Below are 23045 nucleotides of genomic sequence, written 5' to 3' on the forward strand. Positions count from 1 at the left end.
TACAGCCACTATGGAGAACAGTATGGACGGTCCTTAAAAAACTACCAATAGAACTACCATACGACCCAGCAATCCCACTACTGGGCATATACCCTGAGAAAACCATAATTCAAAAAGAGTCATGTACCAAAATGTTCACTGCAGCTCTATTTACAATAGCCAGGACATGGAAGCAACCTAAGTGTCCATCGACAGATGAATGGATAAAGAAGATGTGGCACATATGTACAATGGAATATTACTCAGCCATAAAAAGAAATGAAATTGAGTTATTTGTAGTGAGGTGGATGGACCTAGAATCTGTTATACAGAGTGAAGTAAGTCAGAAAGAAAAACAAATATCATATACTAACACATATATATGGAATCTAAAAAAAAAAAAAAGAAAAATGAAAATGGTCAGAAGAACCTAGGGGCAAGATGGGAATAAAGATGCAGACCTACTAGAGAATGGACTTGAGGATACGGGGAGGGGGAAGGTAAGCTGGGGCAAAGTGAGAGAGTGGCAAGGACATATATACACTACCACACATATAATAGATAGCTAGTGGGAAGCAGCCACATAGCACAGGGAGATCAGCTCGGTGCTTTGTGACCACCTAGAGGGGTGGGATAGGGAGGGTGGGAGGGAGGGTGATGCAAGAGGGAAGAGATATGGGGACATATGTATATGTATAACTGATTCACTTTGTTATAAACCAGAAACTGACACACCATTGTAAAGCAATTATACTCTAATAAAGATGTTAAAAAAATAAAAAAAAATAAAATAATAAAGGTGGTATGTAGCTATGGTAAAAGGTGGTAGGCAAATGATCAGAAGTTGTAAAGTAGTGTATTTAATGATAATTTCAAAACTGGAGCATTGCTTAGCATTGCATCAGAGCATTACTTAGAGTATTTTTGTCTCCCTTTGTTTCTGTATTTCATCTGTGGACTGAACATCATTTCACGTCCCTATGGCCTCATCTGTCTCTTCCTTCAGCCACCACTGCTATAATCAATTTCACAGGGCTCTGACCAGTTACACGCGTGTGTAACTCAACTGTGTCTTGCCTCAGGCAATGAAACCAGTTGATTCTTACTGATGTGTACCCCAGATGCATACAAGAGATTACTTTGTGAGGCAAACTGTGTCCAACCTGCAGGGTGGAGTCTGGAGTTAATTGCTTTTCCCTTCCCCTCATGAAGTTCCTAAGACAATCCTGCAGGATGGAGCAGCCAGCCCCCTGTATCGCTGGCCTCTTTGTTCTGTCTCTCTCTCCCTTCTGGTTTTGCTCCCCCTTTCCCTTATTCCTGCTCCCTTGGACTGCACTCTCCCATAAAGATTTTTTTTTCAATTGTGGTAAACTACACGTAATATAAAATTTACCATCCTAATTGAGATATAATTGACATGTAACTTCATATTAGTTTCAGGTGTACAGCATACTAATTTGATATTTGTATATATTGCAAAATGATCACAGCAGTAAGTCTAGTTAACATCCATCACCTCACACAGTTACAAATTTTTCTTCTGGTAATGAGAACTTTTAAGATCTGCTCTCTTAGCAACTTTAAAATATATAATACAGTATTTTTAATTATAGTCACCACATTGTACATGTTGGAAGTTTGTACCTTTTGACCACTTTCACCCATTTCACCACCCCCCACCTCCTGCCTTGCAGCACCAATCTGTTCTCTGTATCTATGAGTTCAGTTTTTTTAAAATTTCACATATAAGTGAGATCACACTATTTGTCTTCCTCTGTCTGACTTATTTCACTTAGCATAATGCCCTCAAGATCCATCATGTTATTTTAAATGGCAGGATTTTCTTCTTTTTTTATGGCTGAATAATACTGCATTGTGTGTGTGTGTGTGTGTGTGTGCGCGTGTGTATCACATTTTAAACCATTTTTAAGTGTACAGTTCAGTGGTATTAAGTATTGATACATTTATATTGTTATGCAATCATCACCACCATCCATCTCCAGAACTGTTCATTTTATACAACTAAATCCCTATTTCCATTACATAATAACTCTTCATCTCAACCCCCACCCTTGCCCCAATAAAGTTTTGTTCATTGACTTTGCCTAGGTTACTACCTTCTGGGTAACCCACACCCAAACTCAATTCCACACCCAGCCTGTTTTTGTTCTTTTCTTTTTAAAAAAACTTATTTTTTATTTATTTTTGGCTGTGTTGGATCTTGGCTGCTGCGTGCGGGCTTTCTCTAGTTGCGGTGAACGAGGGCTACTCTTTGTAGCAGTGAGTGGGCTTCTCATTGCGGTGGCTTCTCTTGTTGCAGAGCATGGGCCCTAGAACGTGCGGGCTTCGGTAGTTGCCACGCATGGGCTCAGTAGTTGTGGCTTGTGGGCTCTAGAGTGCAGACTCAGTAGTTGTGGCGCACGGGCTTAGTTGCTCTGTAGCACGTAGGATCTTCCTGGTCCAGGGATCAAACCCATGTCCCCTGCATTGGCAGGCGGATTCTTAACCACTGCGCCACCAGGGAAGTCCTTTCCTTTATTAAAATGGAGAATCTGTGAAAAACAGCTTTGATATATCAGGATGTGAATTATAATTTTTGTTAATTTCTTCTTTGTTGGACTTGGTTTCTTCTCCTATAAAAAATTTGCCTTTAGCTCTTAGATTCTACATCTTTTTTTTCACTCATATATCAAAGAACTCAAAAGTTGAGTTCTTGACGTGGGTCAGGGACATGGACAGCTAGAAGTTGGTACCCTGTGCTCCTACGGCTGCATATGTCTCCACATTTTCCTTTGTTTGACCCTTTTATATGGCTTCCATGGCATTTGGAAAAAGATTTTGTAGCAGACATTATTTGTGGCCTTGAGACAAGTCGCTGAGACAACTGTGCTTGCTACTTGGCGCCCTTTGCGCCAAGTAGCAAACACAGTTGCAGTCACTGGCTACCTTGATGGCTGTGGATGAAGCAGGCTTCGTCCTGAGTCCTAGGGATGGTGAGGGTCCAACATCATGTGGAAGTGCAGCCACTGCTCAGTGGAAGAAATTGATCTTATATTAACTTTATATTGAAAACAACAAATCTACTGTATGGAGAAAATGTGAATTTTTCCATTAATTTTTAAGCTGTATAATATTTACAAATGCTGCCTAAATGTCTCAGAATCTCTAGGGGGTGTGAATCTACTCTTCTCTATCATTAGGGTTTCCTTGGAAAAGTCTGAAAAGGCCAGTGTTAAAGCACTCCTTGGCCTTGCCCTCTTTTAGTAAGTGAGCTTGAACTTGGTGATTTTCTGTCCCTGTCCTTTGACTTTAAGTGTTCCTGACCTTGGCTTGGCCACCTGGCTCTCACCTCTTATGTTCTTGACCTTGCTTCTTCTTTTCTGATTCTCTCCTCTGGTTCAGATTTTTTTTTTTTTTTTGGCTGCACCGTGTGACTTATGAAATTTTAGCTCCCTGACCTGGGCTCTAGGCAGTGAGAGCACAGAGTCCTAATCACTGGACTGACCGCCAAGGAATTCCCTGGTTCAGATTTTTTACCTTTAAGTTTTTATCTCTGGTCTAAACTCTGTTTAAAATCTTAGCCAAAGGCACCTGGGTCCTCCTGACATTTGGGCAAAATGAAGTAAAGGATAAAAACCATACAGGACTTTCAGTTCCTTGGACATAATTTCCTCATTCTTCCCTTTATTCCTGTGTTTCTTTCTTTCCATGTTTTAGATTATCTCCATTGTAGTTATTTTAAATGGCTGTTTTATAAGCAACCTTTCCACTTCAAAATGTCTACAAACTTTCTTTCCTGTTTGCAGACGAGCTTTTCTTACCAGGGTTGCTGCCACTATGCTAATTTACTGTCCTTTAACAATAAGATTTCTTGTTTTCCCCAGATTTTTCAAAACCTGAGAATTAAATTTCCAGAAAGGCCAAACCACTGCATTTCATCTTGACTAATTTGTCATATGGGCAGACTTCCCACTGCAAAATCAGCATGAGGTTTTTTTTTTTTAAAAAAAGAAAGCAGTATGATTCTTTGGCAGACACTCACCATTACTTTCCCACTAATCTGATAAAATTCCATCCCTCCACTCCCCAAAAGCAAATCTTGAGCTAAACTTTCAACTTTTTTTTTGGAAACAAGGTTAAACAAATGCACTCAATTTTGGGAAACAGATCTCCTCTAAGCAAGGCAGGCTGAGCTACATTCCTGCATTTCTCATGCTGCACAGGGAAAAGTTCATAAATGTAAGGGAATGCTTTTCTAAAGTTATCTGTGAAGGGAAAGGAATAATTACTTCTGTGTGGTTCAAACCTGGGCACCATCCAGATTCCCCCAATTAGCTGTGAGAACAGTGCCTGCTATTGTGTCTCAGGTTTACCTTGAATTCTCCAAGGACATGTTCTTTTCTGATAACCATGAATATTAGAAAGCAGGATCCTACAAGATTCTTCTTTCTTGTCTTGAAGCAAAAGGGGCCCGTATGACTACAAGAGAGGTTAAGAGACAAGCAATTGCTGTAAGCATTTCATTGCCAGGGGGTGAAAAAGAAACTGTGATGTCATTTTTAATATTTTCATAGGAAAAAAATCAGAAACTTCTGCATTATGAGGGGTGACTGGATATAGATACTTCTTCATGCATGGGGAAATGGTGGGAGTTACAAAATTTGTTTATTTTTCTTTACTTGTGTAGCCCTGTTTTTCAGTTTGACTTGTGCTTCTGAAGTCACACTGGCTTAGGAGTAAAATTAAGAGGAAAATAAGTAACAAATAGGCGCTACCTCTACAAATTCGGAAAATTCCAGATTCCCAAATTCCTCTTACACAGTGTTAGAAGTCCACATGGAGTAATTTCTCATATGCTTCCTGGGTGCTACGTGGCATCTGCCGTTTACCGCCTTTTCAGGTGTGGTTCACACTGGAAAGAACAGACTGCCATATTGTTTTTCCTGATGACCCTGATACCTGGTATTAAGGTTTTAGGGTCTGTGTTGGGAGCATCATCGTTAATTCTCACCTGTTAAGACACCACTGCTAGGACTTTCCTGGTGGTCCAGTGGTAAAGAATGCGCCTTACAATGTAGGGAATGCGGGTTTGATCCCTGGTCAGGGAACTAGGATCCCACATACCGCAGGGTAACTAAGCCTAAGTGACACAACTAGAGAGAGAAAACCCGTATGCCACAACTAGAGAGAAGCCTGCGCTCCACAACAAAAGATCCCGTATGCCTCAATGAAGATCCCGCGTGCCACAGCTAAGACCCGATGCAGCCAAAAATAAATAAAATAAAAAAATAAAAAATAAAATAAATCTTAAAAAGAAAAGACACCACTGCCAATTGGGATGCCTACTGCAGGGGTGAGGCTTGGCAAAGCTCATGCCAAGACGGCTGGTGGCTCTTGTTCATGGTGCTCACCTCTGCACAGAGGTTGTTCTGAGAAAGCCATTGCCCCAGCGTGGCTCCATCTGTGCTCTCAAAGCACCATGGAGTATCTGTGGGTGTTTCTTTCCTTTTAATAAACCTGTCTCAACTTAGGACATGAGGCATGTGTCCCTAAGACTGGCAGGGTAATCTGCACAACAGGCACATATTTTATTCAGAAATCTTCCTCTTTTATTTGGCTTCTTATCGTGAAATGGACCTAGCATCAATTAACCTTGGTAATTTCCCCTGTGACTCCTTTGGCCCTTGTGCACATAGCCTGTTCTCAGATGTGCTTGGATATGCCTTAGTCTTAGTGTGAGAACAATTGAATTAGCACGACTACATGCATTTGACTCCATCCCATGTAGGGTGCAAATGTATGAACTAGGAATGTAACGTTTTGCAAGATCTGTCCAACACACTGATCAGAATGAGGTCTCTGCCTCACCTACATAGGCAAGGACAGCCCTATGTTTTGTGTATGTGTGTGTGGCAGGGGGAGGTAGAAATTCTAGAGCCCACTTCAGCATCTTTTGTATAATAACCCCCAAATCTATTATTCCAGTCTAGATCTTTCTCTGCTTCTGATTCTCATCTTCGCCTCAGAATGATTCTCCTCCTATGATCACTGTTTCCATCAATGGACCAACCAGTTTTTGTGCTGGAATCATCCTTACATCCTCCAACACCTGCACAACCAGAAACTCAATTAGCAAATTAAACACTAAACCTCTGGTAATTCTACTATTAGTGGAAAGGGACAGAAGAGTGAGGTCTATGAGACCTGTTTTTTCTTTAGGAAAAAAGTACTGGAAAGTAATACTCTAATAATTGAAACACTGAAGTAATACTCCTGTCTTAATAGGAGGAAAACTTTTCCCTTATAAGTATTATGGGATGAAACCAATCAAAATTCTTTTTCTCTCACTTATTAGTATCTTCAATAGCCAAAACAATGTAGGCTTTAACTTGGCCATATTTAAGACATGAAAAAGAATATATAGTTCTAAATATAAGCATAATTGGGGAACACACATTTAGTGAATTTGCTGCAGGTGTGTACATTTTCCCCTTTAGGGCAAGGTAAGGAAATCACTATGTGTAATTATTTAGAAAATGGTGGCTGTACCCTGCACTGTATACTCAGAAACATTTTATAGAATTTAAAGGGAACAGATGACCCATCTGTAAATTCCTCTCAAGAAACCAGTGAAAATAGAAGGTGGATCTATTTGCTATGGCTGTCTAGGTCTGTTGAAGGAAGGTCTCCAAGACATCCTGGTTGCCCTGGGGTCCTGGGCAGAGGAAAGGAGGCCTCCCAGTAAGATGGACTCTAAGTTTTTCTGTGACTGGAGACCAAGGGTCACATGATGGGCTCCATCCCATCTGTAAACTTGGTTTAGTGTGGAACTGAGTGATGGGTGGACCCACTGAGGGAAGCCTTGTCTCATCTGAACCTGTGAATTAACAGTAACTAATTGAACATCTAATTCAGCTAGTTAAATATCTAACCAACATGCTTCTAAACTTCTGCTACAAACCCTGATGATTCTCTGCAGGGTTAGTTTTACATGAGCTCAAATAGCTGCAGGAGATTTCAGGTATCTTGGGATACATAAGGGAGCTACTCTAGAATAAGGTAAAAAGGCACTTCCCGGTGTTTAGAAGTTCTTCACTTCTAGTTCTCACATTAAAATGGAGCCTTAGGTCCTAAGACTATGTAATGTATTATAATTTATGCTCTGGTGGAATAAAGAGTTATAATTTTCCAAAAGCAAATTGTCTTGAGAATTCAGTAAGGGTTTCCCTTGGTGAAACAATATTTTACAGTTTGCAGTAATACAACAAAAGGGCTACTGAAGGTTGCTTTATCCACAATGAGACATTTGCACAGAGCTTAGTTAAGTCAGCACGAATGTCAAGCCAGAGGAGCTTCAGGTATTGGCTTTCAAGACAATTAGCTATGTGGCTTTAGACAATTGATTTAAATATGCTTGTTTTTTCTTTTAAAGAATATCTCTCCATTTTCTTAGATTTTATTTGATTTCTTTCCACACTGTTTCATAGTTTTCTGGTCATAGATTTGTACATATTTTCCTAGATTTATAATTATTCCATTTTTGTGTGCTATTGTAAATGGTATTTTTTAAAATTTCAGTTCTGAATATCTGAAACCAACATAGTATTGTATGTCAAGTATATTTCAATAAAAAATTCATTAGTCAAAAAATGTCAATTCTGATTGTTTACTGTTGTGTAGAGAAAATACACTGAAGTTTGTGTATTGACATTGTACTTTGCTATTTGTTTTCTCCCTTCACTGTCATCAAGACATGAGATACTGAGTTCATTTCCATTTCTGTCCACTCCCCATGGTACTGCAGATCTCTTTTTTTCCTTTTTCCTTAAAATTTTTTTTTTATCATTGTGAGAATGTTAAGCATGATATGTACTCTCTTAAATTTTTAAGTGCACAATACAATATTGTTAGCTATATGAACAATGCTGTACAGCAGATCTCTTGAACTTATTCATCTTGCATAACTGAAACTGTACCCATTGAACAGCAAAGATCTAAACATTCCGGACTTCAGTGTTTCTTTTTATTTTTCCAGTGTCTATAAAGTTTTATTGGAACACAGCTATGCACATTAATTTATGTATCATCTATAGCTGCTTTTGAATTGCAATGGAAGTTTTTTTCACTCAGCTTTATTGAGATATAATTGACATATAACACTGTGTAAGTTTACGGCGTACAACGTAATGATTTGATATATGTATACAATTGTGAAATGATTACCACAATAAGGTTAGTTAACTATGGCTGCTTTTGCATTGAAATGCAAGTTTTTTTCACCCAGCTTTATTGAGATATAACTGACATATAACACTGTGTAAGTTTAAGGCATACAACGTGATGATTTGATATATGTATACAATTGTGAAATAATTACCACAATAAGCTTAGTTAACACTTCCATCTTAGATATCTGGAACATATTCATCTTATAACTGAAAGTTTGCAGTTTTTGTCAACATCTCCCTATTTGCTCCACCTCTAAGCCCCTGACAATTGTCATTCTACTCTCTGCTTTGGTGAGTTTCACTTTTTAAAATTCCACATATTAAGTGAGACCAAATAGTATTCGTCTTTCTCTGACTTATTCCACTTAGCATATTACCCTTAAGGTCCATCCATGTTGTCATAAAAGGCAGGCTTTCCTTCTTTTTACTGACCAAATAATATTTCATTTTATTTACAAACCACACTGCTTTATCCCTTCATCTGTTCGTGGACACTTAGGTTGTTTCCATGTTTTGGCTATTGTGAATAATGCTGCAGTGAACATGGGGAGCAGATATTGCTGCAAGAGAATGATTTCATTTCCTTTGGATATCTACCCAGGAGTGGGATTGCTGGATCATATGGTAGTGCTCTTTTTAGTTTTTTGAGGAACCTCCATACTGTTCTCCATAGTGGCTGCACCAATTTATATTCCCACCAATAGTGTACAAGGTAAAGCTGTGTCTCTTATCTGTGAAATGGAGCAAATAATATCTATCTGAATTGTTAACTCTAGCCTTAACATAATGCTGTAAAATGTTTACGAGAGAGTCCTGTGCTTCCTGTGTACAGAGACACTGTTATTAATTGCCTTATCTCTGGAGGTGATGAGAACCTGAATGGAGTTGTTTGTGGAGTGTTTGGTACTGGAGCTAGCACTCACACATCATATTCTAAGTGTTTACATGCCATTTTCTCCCACTAGACCGTGAATTCCTTAAAGACAGGTAGGTCTTTATTGGTCTCTGACACCTAGTAGGATACAGATGCATGTTTCTAAATAAATAAATAATGAGCTCAGATCCTTAACCTCACAGCTGCTTAAAATTTTTTAGTAAATAATTTGAAGAAACCTAGATGTCAGGCTTTTTTCTCCCCCTTTCTCCCTTCTTTGACTAAAAAGCAAGGAATGCATTATCCGGACAGTTGGCCCAAGGGAGATTTTGGTAAAGCAATTAACTAGAAATGTACTATTAAATGTCAAACCCACCACAAATTAGCATGAATCTAAGACTTGTGTTTTATGGGAGAATTCTTATGTTATTTTTTTCATGATTTTTCTTTGAAACTATTTTAACAATTTGCCATAAGAATATTTTGGGTTTAGTCAATTTATTGTACTAGGTTTTTTCCCTAGAGGTGAATGGTTTTGTTGAACAAAATTCACTAGTTCCATATCAAAATCTACAATATAAGATTGTTGAATGTGATTTTTTTTTTTTACTTTCTAGTCTAAATTGGAAGCTTATGGGCATTGAGCCTAGAAACATATGCTGATGTGATTTATATGTAGAAAATCTGTGTTCATATTATTAATAAAATCACTATTGTGTTCCAATCTTTGTTCTCTGGGGATATATCTTAGTAAATCACTTCCTGCCATTCAGATACCTCAGATCTCAAACTGCCTGAAGCTTTAACAGATTCATAAGAAAACACAATTCAAAAATCCAAGAAGGTTATTATGACAGGAAAAGCATTCCGCATTTCTCCTGCAAGGGTGCGGAGGGGACAGGAAGGAAAGGAGAATCTGGTTCTTCTATGTCTGAAAAAAGACAGTTCAGATTAATTACTAGTGCCTTAAATAAGAAACGGGGAAATATCCTCCAAAGATACAGTCACTTTAGCCTGCCATAAACATTTGGTACTCATCCTCAGGGTCCAGGAGCAGAGACATTTAGACATGTCTGAAAAAAGTCAGGCAAACACATCTTTAAAAATGAAAATTGGAAGTAAAATGCATTGTGCTCAGAATTATCAGCTTTCTCTGTATCTTGAGTCTGTCACTTTAACAACTATGCCCAGCGCCCCCCATAGAACATATTTTACCAATTTAGTTTACAAAGCGAATTTAGGTCTTTCCTTCGTGCTTAACTTACCTGTAATGTGCGGGTTCTAAATATGTTTCCATCTTCTGAGGACCATTCTCTCACATTATATTGCCAAGATATGCTGTCCAGATGTGAAAGACTAGGTCACTCTTAACATTTCTTCAGAGCAGGGATCTCTTAGTGGAAGAGAGTATGTTATTTATACAATGACGGGTTAGCAAAGGATGCCTTCTGTTTGAGTAGACAAGATGCATCTGAACTTCCATTTCTTTTCCTGTGCAGCCCTGGATTTCTATTATGGGGGATGTGATAGAGAAGGGGCTGAGAATTTTGGAGAAGGTTTGAAGAAGTGTCAGATTGATTCAGATCTATTATTTTCCAATTCTTGAACACTCAGGTTTTATGTGCTTGTTGCTACCTGTGAGTCTGAATTCTTGGCAGGCAGCCTAAAAATGCTGGCAGGTCTGCCTTGCAGGTTATTGATGCTGGTTCTACTTGGTAACCATTGGTGTGTTGATAGGACCAGTGACATGTGTGAATCAAGATCATTCCAAAGATGAATTAGATGATTCTAGCTTTTTTCTATGAAGAACTGACCGTCAGCAGTTAGATGTAACCCTCATCATTACATCAGTTAGAAAAAAAAAATCCATTTTTGAAAAAGGGAAACACAAATTAAAGGGAAAGAGGATGGTCTGAGAGGCCATGTAGTTCTGTGCATTGATTCCACCCACAAAGGGGGGTTTGATAGTCCCAGCTGATCAAGAATACAATGGGACTCTTTATATTCCTTCTGTTTCTCTTTTCCTTGTCCTTATAATTTGTTTTCCAGCACTTAAATAAAGGTAATCTCAGTGGTTCTTGCGCTTGTTTAGACCCTGAACATTCTGCACAAGACACCGTGAAAGCCCTGAGCTATGTATTGCATTTAACACATCAGAGTAGGAAAAAAAAAGGAATTTGGAATTAGAAGATTTGGGACCTAAATATTGGGCATGCACTTTACTGAATGGTTTTGTGTCAATTTCTTAACCTTTCTAAATCAGTCTAATATGCCCAGTAGTGGGATTGCTGGGTCACATGGTAGTTCTAGTTTTAGCTTTTTAAGGAACCTCCGTACTGTTCTCCATAGTGTCTGTATCAATTTACATTCCCACCAACAGTGCAAGAGGGTTCCCTTTTCTCCACACCCTCTCCAGCATTTGTTGTATGTAGATTTTTTGATGATGGCATATACTCATATGGGTATATGGCATATACCCATAATTCAAAAAGAGTCATGTACCACAATGTTCATTGCAGCTCTATTTACAATAGCCAGAACATTGAAACAGCCTAAGTGTCCATCGACAGATGAATGGATAAAGAAGATGTGGCACATATATACAATGGAATATTACTCAGCCATAAAAAGAAACGAAATTGAGTTATTTGTAGTGAGGTGGATGGACCTAGAGTCTGTCATACAGAATGGTTCTGAAGAACCTAGGGGCAGGACAGGAATAAAGACGCAGATGTAGAGAATGGACTTGAAGACATGGGGAGGGGGAAGGGTAAGCTGGGACGAAGTGAGAGAGTGGTATGGACTTATATATACTACCAAATGTAAAATAGCTAGTGGGAAGCATCTGCATAGCACAGGGAGATCAGCTCGGTGCTTTGTGACCACCTAGAGGGGTGGAATAGGGAGGGTGGGAGGGAGACGCAAGAGGGAGGAGATATGGGGATATATGTATATGTATAGCTGATTCACTTTGCTATAGAGCAGTAACTAACACAACGATGTAAAGCAATTATACTCCAATAAAGATGTTTTTTAAAAAAATCAGCCTACTAAGTAAAACAACAATAATATCTTTCTCACAAGGTGGTTGTAAGGATCCAATGAGATATATTACATTGAACCATTGAAAATTAATTTTTTTGACCTTCACAAAGTGCTATTTTAAATGGGCAAACATATAAGCAATGTTTTGAAAATTGTAAAATACCATGTAAAATTTTAGTTAAAGTAAAAAGGTACTTTTCCCCCTCATTTATGAGGGAGAAGTGGAACTTTCCTAACAACTGGAGAACCATTGTTACCGGAAGGTATGTATAGAATTTAAGGAGAAAGGCTGAGGAAGATAATGATAAATAAGAAAATGAATTTTTATTCTTTGGGCAACCTTTTGCTATTTTAGTATGGAATGGTGATTATGTTTATCCATTTAATGAGCTGTATATATGTGAAATATTCACATCATTCCATGTTAATTCAGAAACTGAGCCATTGGTATTAATAAACCATTATCCTTTTCAAAGGACAAAACATTCCCTATTCAAGCCTCTCAATCAAAACCCTCCAATTTAATAGGATTAATGAGGTCATTTGGATGATATTCACACATTGCGTAAAGGAAAAGTAACTTGATGTTAAAGGTCATCTAAAGGTTTCCCTTCCCTGGTGGCGCAGTGGTTGAGAGTCCGGCGTGTCCGGAACCTGTGCTCCGCAACGGGAGAGGCCACAACAGTGAGAGGCCCGCGTACCGCAAAAAAAAAAAAAAAAAAAAAAAGGTCATCTGAAATAAATGATCCATATAATATTTATTTTAAGAAAATAACAATGAGAAATATAACACCAGAATTTTCTTTAGGTGGGTATAGTTCAAGGTTCGGTAAGGCTTAGGAAGTAAACTGGCTAACTGTGGTGGGTATTACACTTGATAATGTTTTCTTCTTATCTAGTTGAGATATGTTATACATAAAGCATATTTCTGCTTCCCATCTTTCAGACTGATGTTCTGAAGCCATAGTTAATAGCTTAGGCTTAAATCCTTTAAAAATGATTGTAACAGTTGAAAGTGGAAGATTTAAAAGGGCAAATTCTCTGCATTAAGAGAAAAAGATCAATTAGGAAGAGCTAGTATTTTCCAAAGATGCAGGAATCCTGTAATTATGTGGTTTCATGTAAAAATCAAATGAGGGTATTCACATTGAAATTCTCAGACATGAGTTTTTGGTCTTGGGTTTGGCAGTGAGTTATGCAGACTGTTAACCCATTTGCACTTGTACTTTCACCAATAAAGACACTTCATAAAGGACTTGACTTTTTAAAAGAAAATTTACTGGAGTATAGTTGATTTACAATGTTGTGTTAGTTTCTGCTGTACAGCAAAGTGAATCAGTTATATATATACATATATCCACTCTTTTTTAGATTCTTCCCATATAGGTCATTACACAGACTACTGAGGAGAGTTCCCTGTGCTATACAATAGGTCCTTATTAATTATTTATTTTATAAATAGCAGTGTGTATGTCATTCCCAATCTCCCAATTTATTCCTCTCCCTTCCTTTCCCCCTGGTAACCATAAGTTTGTTTTTCACATCTGACTCTATTTCTGTTTTGTAAATAAGTTCATTTGTACCTTTTTTTTTAGATTCCACATACAAGTTGTTCAGAACTGCCTCATTATGGTTGATAAATTATATGGCCACCAAAGGTGCAGAGAGTTTTACTCTCAGGAATATAAGGTAGGGGCTTGAATATACCAGAACTTCCGTCTGCCTCCTCAGGAGGGTACCAGGGCTATAAGAACATTCACTGTTCTCCAGTTTTTGTGGTTGCTGCTGGTGTTATCCTCTTGTTTGCCCAAGGTGTTTGGTAGCCTGATCTTGTCTTCAACTTGCGAACGTGTCCTTGGAGTCAGCTGGTATGTTTCCTAGCTCCCTGGGAAACAGGGAGCCTGCCAGTGTTAGGGGAGAGGAGCAGTAAAGATGGAGTTGGTGGTGGTCTTGGGATGGACCTGGGGCTGAGTTACAGAAAAGCCTGTAGGCTCTTCCATCGGTGTTCTGTTGAATCACCTGGTCATGATCATAGCACTGGAGTTGGGAGTGGTCTAATAAGTTAATCTAATTTCTCCTTTTGCCTCCAGTAGACCTATGCTGACATTTTGATAGCCTGTGGAATCATGTTCTAGTATGTTATGGCAGCATGTTTCCCCCCAGGCATATTCAGCGGCTGATTCACCTGGAGAGTCTAACCAGCCTCAGCAGTGAATGTTTCAAAAAAATTAGTGCAGCAGGTTATTAAAATGGAAATACTGGCTAAAGTCCGCCCCTCATAATTAATATACAGTCAGCCCCCCATATCTGCATGCCTTCCATCCATGGATTCAACCAATTGCGGATCAAAAATATTTGGAAAAAACAATTCCAGAAAGTTCCCCAAACCAAAACCCGAACTTGCTGCACTCGGAAACTAACTACACAGCATTTACTGTGTACTTACAATGATTTGCATAGCATTTACATTGTATTTAGGTATTAAAAGTAATCTAAATTTAAAAAATAAAAGTAATCTAGAGATGATTTAAAGATGTTTGTAGGTTATATGCAAATATTATGCCATTTTACAAAAGTGACTTGAGCATCAGTGGACTGTGTTATCCAGGGGAAGTTCTGGAACCAATCCCCCTCAAATGCCTAGGGAGGAGAGAGAACTGTGTGTGTGTGTGTGTGTGTGTATATATATATATATATATATGTATATATATATACATATATACATGAATATACATATACATATATACATGGAAATACATATACATATATATGTATTTCCATGTATATAATTCCAAAATGAGGGTGAAGAACAGGTTGGATATGGACAAAGCCCAGTCTCATTAATCATGTATCCTTCCCACCCACATTAAGGTTATAACAGACAGATTTTGGAGATTAGAGGAGAGGATTTTTGAAACCATCTGTCTATGTGCTGCTGCAAGTCCTCCCCAGCCTTGGGGGAGAGCTATGGTTGTCTCTTACCTAAAGCCCAGGGAGATTGATTTTAAGGGGACAATTTGGACAGCTTAATATGTGGCCCCTGCAGTTTGGTAGGTAGAGTGACCTGGTGTTGGACTCAAATTTAGAAATCTATAGGATGAGTGACCGACTGCCCCGCTGCTGTGATGGTGAACCACGGGAGAGCTTCCCGCATCCCTGGGATCAACCTGCATTCAGAGTTTGTAGGAGCACAGGACCCATGAGTGTTTCTTATGGACCAGGCTTTCTCACTAGGGTAAACCAGAGTAGGGTTGTCTCACTTCCTCCCCAGGATTCCATCTGGAGGGGCATGGCTTCCTCAGCAGAAAGACACTAGGCTCCGGCAACCGGTTGGACTAGAGAATCATTTGCCCAGATGGAAGGCACTGCAAGTACAAAATCCCTACCAATAGGGGGAAAGGTATCTGAAAAACCCACAGAAATATTCAAGAGAAAGAAAGTCAGCTTTAAACAAATGTCAAGTCCGGAGACCACCGTGGTCCTGTTCTCGGACAGTAGCATCCAAGAACTTCCCTGCCTCCTTTTCTCTTCTCCTCTCCTTGCTCCAACCTTGGAGGGCTACTGGATGCGGGCAGAGGAATGGAAGATCTAGATGGGGAAAGAGAGAATGTGCCCTCAGCATCTCCTCCTCCAACTGCAGCCTTCCTCTCTGCAGTGGACCAGATTTGGGGGTCATGAAACATTCTTTAAAATTTAAAACAAGATGAAAGCTTTACGTATTACATGTCATGGGGCATTTTAAATCTGAAACTGACACTGCTATGTGACTTGGAGTACAAGCTGTTCATGTTGTATAAAAGGCACCAGAAAAATAAAGGGGGCTGATCAAGTTTTCTTCTAGGGTCATGGGAAGAAATAGCCCCACAAAGCACATCTAAAAGGACAATAGGGAATAAAAATGAAGTTCCTGTCTGATTTCTTTTATTTCCATGTAATGTTTACACTGTTTTCTCAAGTTGCAACCATTGATTTTAAATAAATATATTTAGATTGTCCTTGTTTTCTAACAGTACTTAAAATATATCTGGCCAGGTCACAATTTATTAGTGTCACCTTTAAATTTGTTTACTTTGTTGTTGTTGTTCTTATGAGACAGTCCAAGAATTGAAAACACATTTTCAAATTGACACTAATGATTATTATTATTTTTTAAAGAAGATGTTGGGGGTAGGAGTTTTATTACTTAATTAATTTATTTTTGCTGTGTTAGTTCTTCGTTTCTGTGCGAGGGCTTTCTCCAGTTGTGGCAAGTGGGGGCCACTCTTCATCGCGGTGCGTGGGCCTCTCACTATCGCAGCCTCTCGTTGCGGAGCACAGGCTCCAGACGCGCAGGCTCAGTAGTTGTGGCTCACGGGCCCAGTTGCTCCGCGGCATGTGGGATCCTCCCAGACCAGGGTTTGAACCCGTATCCCCTGCATTAGCAGGCAGATTCCCAACCACTTCGCCACCAGGGAAGCCCGACACTAATGATTATTAATCAGTCCTTCCTGCATTGCTTTTTTTAGTTTTGTAATTTTACATTAGTTCTAATGATATGCTATTGTTTTTTTAACTGAAATAGGCCTTCCTGTAGTTGTCGACAAATAAATCATATAATTGTCACACACGCCTGCACAAATTATATTTGTTAGTCCTAACATTTATATGTCAAGTTTCTGTTGCTGGATGGATGGCATTAAAAAGGCACAGTACACTCAGATACGAATTAAACTTGTCAGGGCAGCATTTTGTGAGGCTTACCGTTGACCTGGTGCACACCAAACTTTAACTGAAATTGGTGTTTTCTCAATTCAGATATCCAACTGTAGTGACATACTTGGAGGGATTCCCTAACTCAAGTTATACAACGGTAAGCAAAAACGGTAAGCAAATAATTGAGAATAACTGAACACACAGTTAGGAATGTTAGGAATGGGAAGTGTATTATAAACAACAGATGGCAAATAGTAGATGACGACATGTTTCTGGGGTTAGTGTCTAATCTCGTCTCAGTGTGAATTAGTGAAGGTGTGGCTAAGAGAAAAGACTTCTCGATAATCTCTGGATTCTTTTCTTTTTTTGGTTTTTCTTTTTTCGTTTTTAATTTAATTTTTAGTTTATATTGGAGTATAGTTGATTTACAATGTTATGTTAGTTTCAAATGTACAGCAAAGTGATTCAGTTATACATATACATATATCCATTCTTTTTCAGATTCTTTTCTCATATAGTTTGGATTAACATATACACACTACTATATATAAAATAGATAATTGACAAGGACCTCTACTGTATAGCACAAGGAATTCTACTCAATGTTCTGTTATTCTTGAGATCTGCCTGGTCTTATCTCAGCCACTTGCAGCCCCGTGAAGGCTCGTGACATCACTGGTGGTCCAGCCCAGCAGTCACCATCCCCACAGACCAAGGAGCCCCCACGCAGGGTGCCAATCAGCAGGGAGAGACCCTGGCACCCAGGGAACTGGCTGATAAGACCCCCAAAAGACTCTGGCTTCCTCAGTCAGTACCTTGAAGTAATGGAACCAGAGTGTGGAGTCTGGGAAATGGGATGGGAGGGCAAGCAGAGACGATGTCTGAAGATAGAAGAGTTTCAGGGGCCTTGCTGGGAGTTGATCACAAAGACCAGACAATGAACTGCTTAGAATGTACACACTTACGGATCATCTTTCCTGCCTCCCTACCCATCTTTTGCTATTACTCTCCTGGGCTTATTTCTTTCCTTGGGAGTCTCCCTTAAAAATCCTCCTTTATTGTATGTATTATTTACTCAGCAAATGTATCTTGATGGTGCTACTGCAGTTCCTTATGGGCTGTACTAAGAAGTTTGATTGAACAGTAGGGTTTTTTATTTTTCAGTTGTCTTTTTAATTAAAAAAAAAAGGTCAGGAAGTGATATGACCTAATAATAAGAGTTTAAAAGGTGCCCTGCCTGCTACATGGGGAATGGTCTGTTAATGGGCAGCATGGAAGCAGGGAGGGCATGTAGGAGTCTGCTGCCCTGATGCTATCACAGGGGCCTGAACAGGGGGAGGTGTAGGTCAGGACATGGACGGGTGGACCAATTTATCACATAATTTGGAGATAGAAAAAACAATGTTTGGCTATGGATTGCATGAGGAGAAGAATGAGGAACAGAGAATTAACAATGACTCCTGGGTGTGTGACATGAGGAAATGGATGGGTCATTTATGGGGATGAGGAAGATGGCAGGGGTGGGGGTCATGGGAGGATGACCAGTTTTGTGGGGTAAATAGGAACCTTTTAAAGCTTTCATGGACTTGAAGGCACATCACTAATTCACCTCTTAAAAATCCCCTTTTCAGCTAAACAGCTGTCTACTTAATAAAATAAACTTATTTTTCTTTGTCCATACTGGATCATAGTTGACTGTGTAAAGGTAGCCATTAAAAAAAATCTCTCCCTTTTTAATTTTGTGACTCTTTGCCAACTTTTCTTCCTTACCCAATAGTGTATCTTTGGCTCATTTAAAGAATATATTTTGTCTAACTTTCTGCACTTGTGAACAAAACTTTATGTTTTGTCAACCCCAATTGTATGTCCTCTAGATCTCACGCTTTTATTTTTCAGTACATAGCCACCAATCATACTTAGACTTAACATTTTTACATTTTAAATGGCCATTTTCCTTCATTCAATAGGAAAGAAGTGCAAAGAAAGGGAAAAAAGTCCCTTAGTGTAGGCAATTTGATGAAGATATTTCCAGAGGAACTAAGGAGATAATTCAGGGTGAAAACTACTCTGGACAATACACAATTTCAATTTTTTAAAATATTAGTTGTCAAGGAAAGTTTCATAAATCATTGGTTAATATTTGAAGACAAATATGGAATTAGACAGAAATGCTTTCCCCAGAAATATCCCAACTGTTCCCAACACAACCTCAGAGTCCCACTTTCATTCAGGATCTGGACTGAACAATAGTCATTTTAGGACAGTGTTCCCCCATGCCAAGATTTTTGTGGCTGGGAAAGTCAAGAGAGAAATTTAGACCAGTCTTATTGTACTAGTTCTGTAATTTTCAGTACTAGTTTAGTAATCACACTGGAAGATAACAGCAGAATATTTCTAATTCAGAATTCCTCAGCAAATGATCATTTGGAATTTAATATTAGAATTTCCTCTGGACACCCCCTAAATTTTCACGAATCTATATTTTTCTGGCTTTTTGTGGCTATCACTTGTCTGAACCTGGTGGTCTTGATATGTACACATTTTTAGAATCAATAAACAAATCGGAACTTTACTGAGGCTGAAACCTTGCTGATGAGGCTTATATCTAAGAAAGAAAATAAGCACTTTGTTGAAAGTTCAGCCTTCCCTGACCCCCAACTCTCTTTCCCATTTTTAGATGGAAAAGCAGAATGGCAATAGTTTTTGTTAGGTGGAATATTAATGCTCTCCCTTGATGTGAGCTTGGTATTTGGAACATGGAGACCAGATCTTTGGTTTTAGGTTTGAAATTTACTCTGTGACCAGTTGGTTCATATCTTGACGTTGGGACTGTATTCCCTTTTTCCCTGGGGTGGTGGTGAAGGGCTGTTGTAGGGCTTAATTTGTAATTTGTAAAATGCTTTGAAGAATAAAAGGACTTCATTGAAATAATAAACATTGTTATAACTACAACATCTATATTTGTAAGCAAACTGTTAACACAATTAAGGCTGTTTACACATCAAAAATAAAGACTTGGCCATGTTCCAGTTGATTTAATAAATGTAGATAGCTAAAAGACATACTTCATTACAGAAAATGGACCTTTTTTTTTCTGGAAAAAGAGATACTCCTGAACAAACCAGTTTTCCTGTCCATTCAAATGAACTGAACAACTGTTAACTATTCACTTTTATTTTGTAGATGCAATTCTGCAAGGGTAGCAAGTGGTTTTAGTTGTTTGTTTTTTAAAGAAAGTAGGCACTTCTACTGACAATGGTAAATGTTGGCAAGGATTAGGGTTACCTGGCAAAATGCAGGAGGCTCTGTTAAATTTGAATTTTAAATAAATAGGCATAATGTTTTGGTGTATGCATGTGCCATGTAGCGGTGTAACGGAGAAATAAATTGTAGTATATTCTACGATACAGTACTATACATCAATGAATATAAACAAACTGCAACTGTATGCAACAATGGGGATGAATTTCAGAAGCACAATATTGAAGGAAGGCAACAGTCACAAAGTGCATACTGGATTATCCCATTTATATGAAATATGAAAAGAGACAAAATGAAGCTATGGGGTTGGGTCAGCTTAGTGGTTACTCTCAGAAGGTTGTGACTGGAAGGAGGCCCTGGGGTGCTGGTCATGTTCTGTTTCATGATCTGGGTGCAAGTTACATGTGTCTCTTCATTTTATGAAAATTCATTGGGTGTTATACTTATGGTCTCTGAACTTTTCTTTATGTATGTTATTTCTGAATGCAATTTACAAGAAAAGAGAAAAGTAGCATGCTTTAACCTACTTTAACAAATTTCTTAAATTTAAAAAGTTTCCAGAGAGAAATTTGAGAAAGTAAAAAATGACAAATATTCATATAGTTTGCATTTATTACTATGTATGAATATTCTATGAAATTAAGGTATCTATTTAAGCTTAAGGTTATGTTTAGTATGAATATTTGTTCCTAAAAAATACTTCGAATGCATAAAAACTAATAATTTGGCTTTAATTATTTGTTCATATACTAAATAATCTTTTACTCAGTGGGGACTGCATGAAACAATGATTATCAGATTTGATCACAAATATTAAGTGAATTCTGTTTTAAAAAAATTACTTGGGTAAGAATAATATAAATGGATTAATGATGAATTCAAAGCAAATAATTATTTAAAAAGATGAAGAAAATATCAACATTTATTTAAAATTGAAAAGCTTCCAAATAACTAAATGACTTCTACTGATGAGAAGGTAAACCCTTTATCATAAACACAGAGAACTGACTAGTGATTTTTAAAATTGACTTAACCAGTAAAAATACACACACACACACACACACACACACACACACACACACAAAATCTACCAAATATACATAAAATAAATATATATAAATATACAGGTCCACAATGAAAGACTTAATGTTCTAGTCATTGAAAAAATATATATGATGAAGACGGGAAAGTTTTTTCAGATGAAGAATGGTTTATCTTGGTTATGATACAATTAGTAATGTAGCGTTGTCCTTAACTGATGCTTGGATTTATTGTTTACAATGCACATGCTAGGTGTGAGGATTCAGTAAAGTGGTTGATTTTAAAAATAAACACCCGAAAACTGATACATTACAGCATATGTTCACTTCGGAAAATAACACTCATTTCGGAGTCTACAGTCCAGTTGGCTGTTGAGATGGTTACACTGAGTTATAGTCACTGACTTGTCCACCTCTTGTTAGTGAGTGATGGAGTCCACCACATCACTGTTCAGCTTTCAGGCCTTTTCCAGGTCTATGATCTTATAATTCTGACATCCTTGATGCTCCTTTATTTGAAGGTGACACGAATAGTCAGCATTTCCAAATGAGAAATGTTTATAAAAGATCAAAGAGTGTCCACGATGCCCCAAACCAGATGGCTGCAGTTTCTGGAAAGTAGTCAGGTAGAATGGTGTTATGAAATACATACCCAGGCTTTGAAAGCAGACAGACCTGTTTGTGAGTCTCAGTTAAGGTGCTAACTAATTACCTTGGCAGTTTAATTAACCTCTCTAAGCCTCATTTTTCTCTTCCTTAAAATGGGGACAATAGCATTTTATGCTATATAGGTGATGTTGTGTATAATAAAGACAATAAACAATAAAAAGCATTTAATATGGTGCCTGTTATGAGGAAGACACTAAATACAATAAGCAGTAGATTAAGAAAACCAACAGAACAATAGCTTGTTTAGTTCTGAAATCCTTAGACCTTCCTCTTGTTGGTAGTTTTAGCTGTAGACATCATTATACTCTTGGTCAAGTAGAGGGTGTATTTTACAAACAGGTTTACAAAAATAGAACATAAATTTGCTGGTGCCAAGCTCTAAACACATTCACGCAGTGTGGCAAACAGCATCTTGCTTTCATTTACTTACACGTGGCCAGCTGGAGCTAGGACTGAAAGCCTTGCCTCTTGGTGTTGAATTCCATAAGATAAAAGAGTCAGACTGAAGTGGCATCTTAACTATCTTGGCCAGGTCTGTCTATGGGTGACCTTGTCTATGGTCTTTCAAGTTTGTCTCATTTATGACCTTCTCAAGATCTGCCTTTAGAATGAATCTATATGTAGGGACATGCATATATGTGTATGTCAATATTAATCAGTCTGAGGGCAGGAAATTCAAAGATGGCGGGTCTCATATACACCAGGTAGCAGAACTGCAGTGGTGCATGAAGCAGGAATGGTGTTCTGTGGAGATTTCATCCCCACCTTGCATCCAGGGCACTGACTGTACTGTCAGTTCCAGCTGACATGAAGTAAGAATCTGTTGCTTAAAACTGGCGGTTCCTCAGTGCTTGTAGAGCAACAGTTCCTTTTATAGTCAGAGAATTTAATAGACCCCTGCCCCCACGCTGTGTCTTGTACTTTCAATATCTGTTGCTTGAGAAGATACAAAATGGCAAAAAAGTACAGCAAATTTAGCGACATTTTATGAATGTGTATTTTATCTGTAATAAGCATTGACTCAACTCTGTAACAATTGACATTTCCAAATCTAGGCTTAACTCCTTTCCCTAAAAGAGCTGAATTAAATTAGAGTTTTTTGTTTTTTTTTTTTCTTTTCTAACCACCATTGGGAGTTTTTTTTTTGTGTTTGTGGTAAGCGGGCCCCTCACTGTTGTGGCCTCCCCCGTTGCGGAGCACAGGCTCCGGACGCGCAGGCTCAGTGGCCATGGCTCACGGGCCTAGCTGCTCCGCGGC

The 23045-nt window shown here is 38.4% G+C and overlaps 1 long non-coding RNA gene across 3 annotated transcripts in view; it reads left to right on the forward strand.

Moving 5' to 3' along the window:
• LOC102976472 (uncharacterized) overlaps positions 1–23045 on the forward strand; it is a 127814-nt gene that overhangs the window by 66886 nt on the left and 37883 nt on the right. Inside the window, exon 4 of one of the 3 annotated variants that reach the window (XR_003681302.2) lies at positions 5965–7488. The exons of the other annotated variants lie outside the window; for them this stretch is intronic. This is a non-coding gene — a long non-coding RNA (uncharacterized lncRNA). Of the gene's footprint in view, positions 1–5964; positions 7489–23045 lie in introns of those variants that run through there. 3 annotated transcript variants of the gene reach the window in all.

Source organism: Physeter macrocephalus, chromosome 9 (genome assembly GCF_002837175.3).
Source record: "Physeter macrocephalus isolate SW-GA chromosome 9, ASM283717v5, whole genome shotgun sequence".
NCBI lineage: Eukaryota > Metazoa > Chordata > Mammalia > Artiodactyla > Physeteridae > Physeter > Physeter macrocephalus.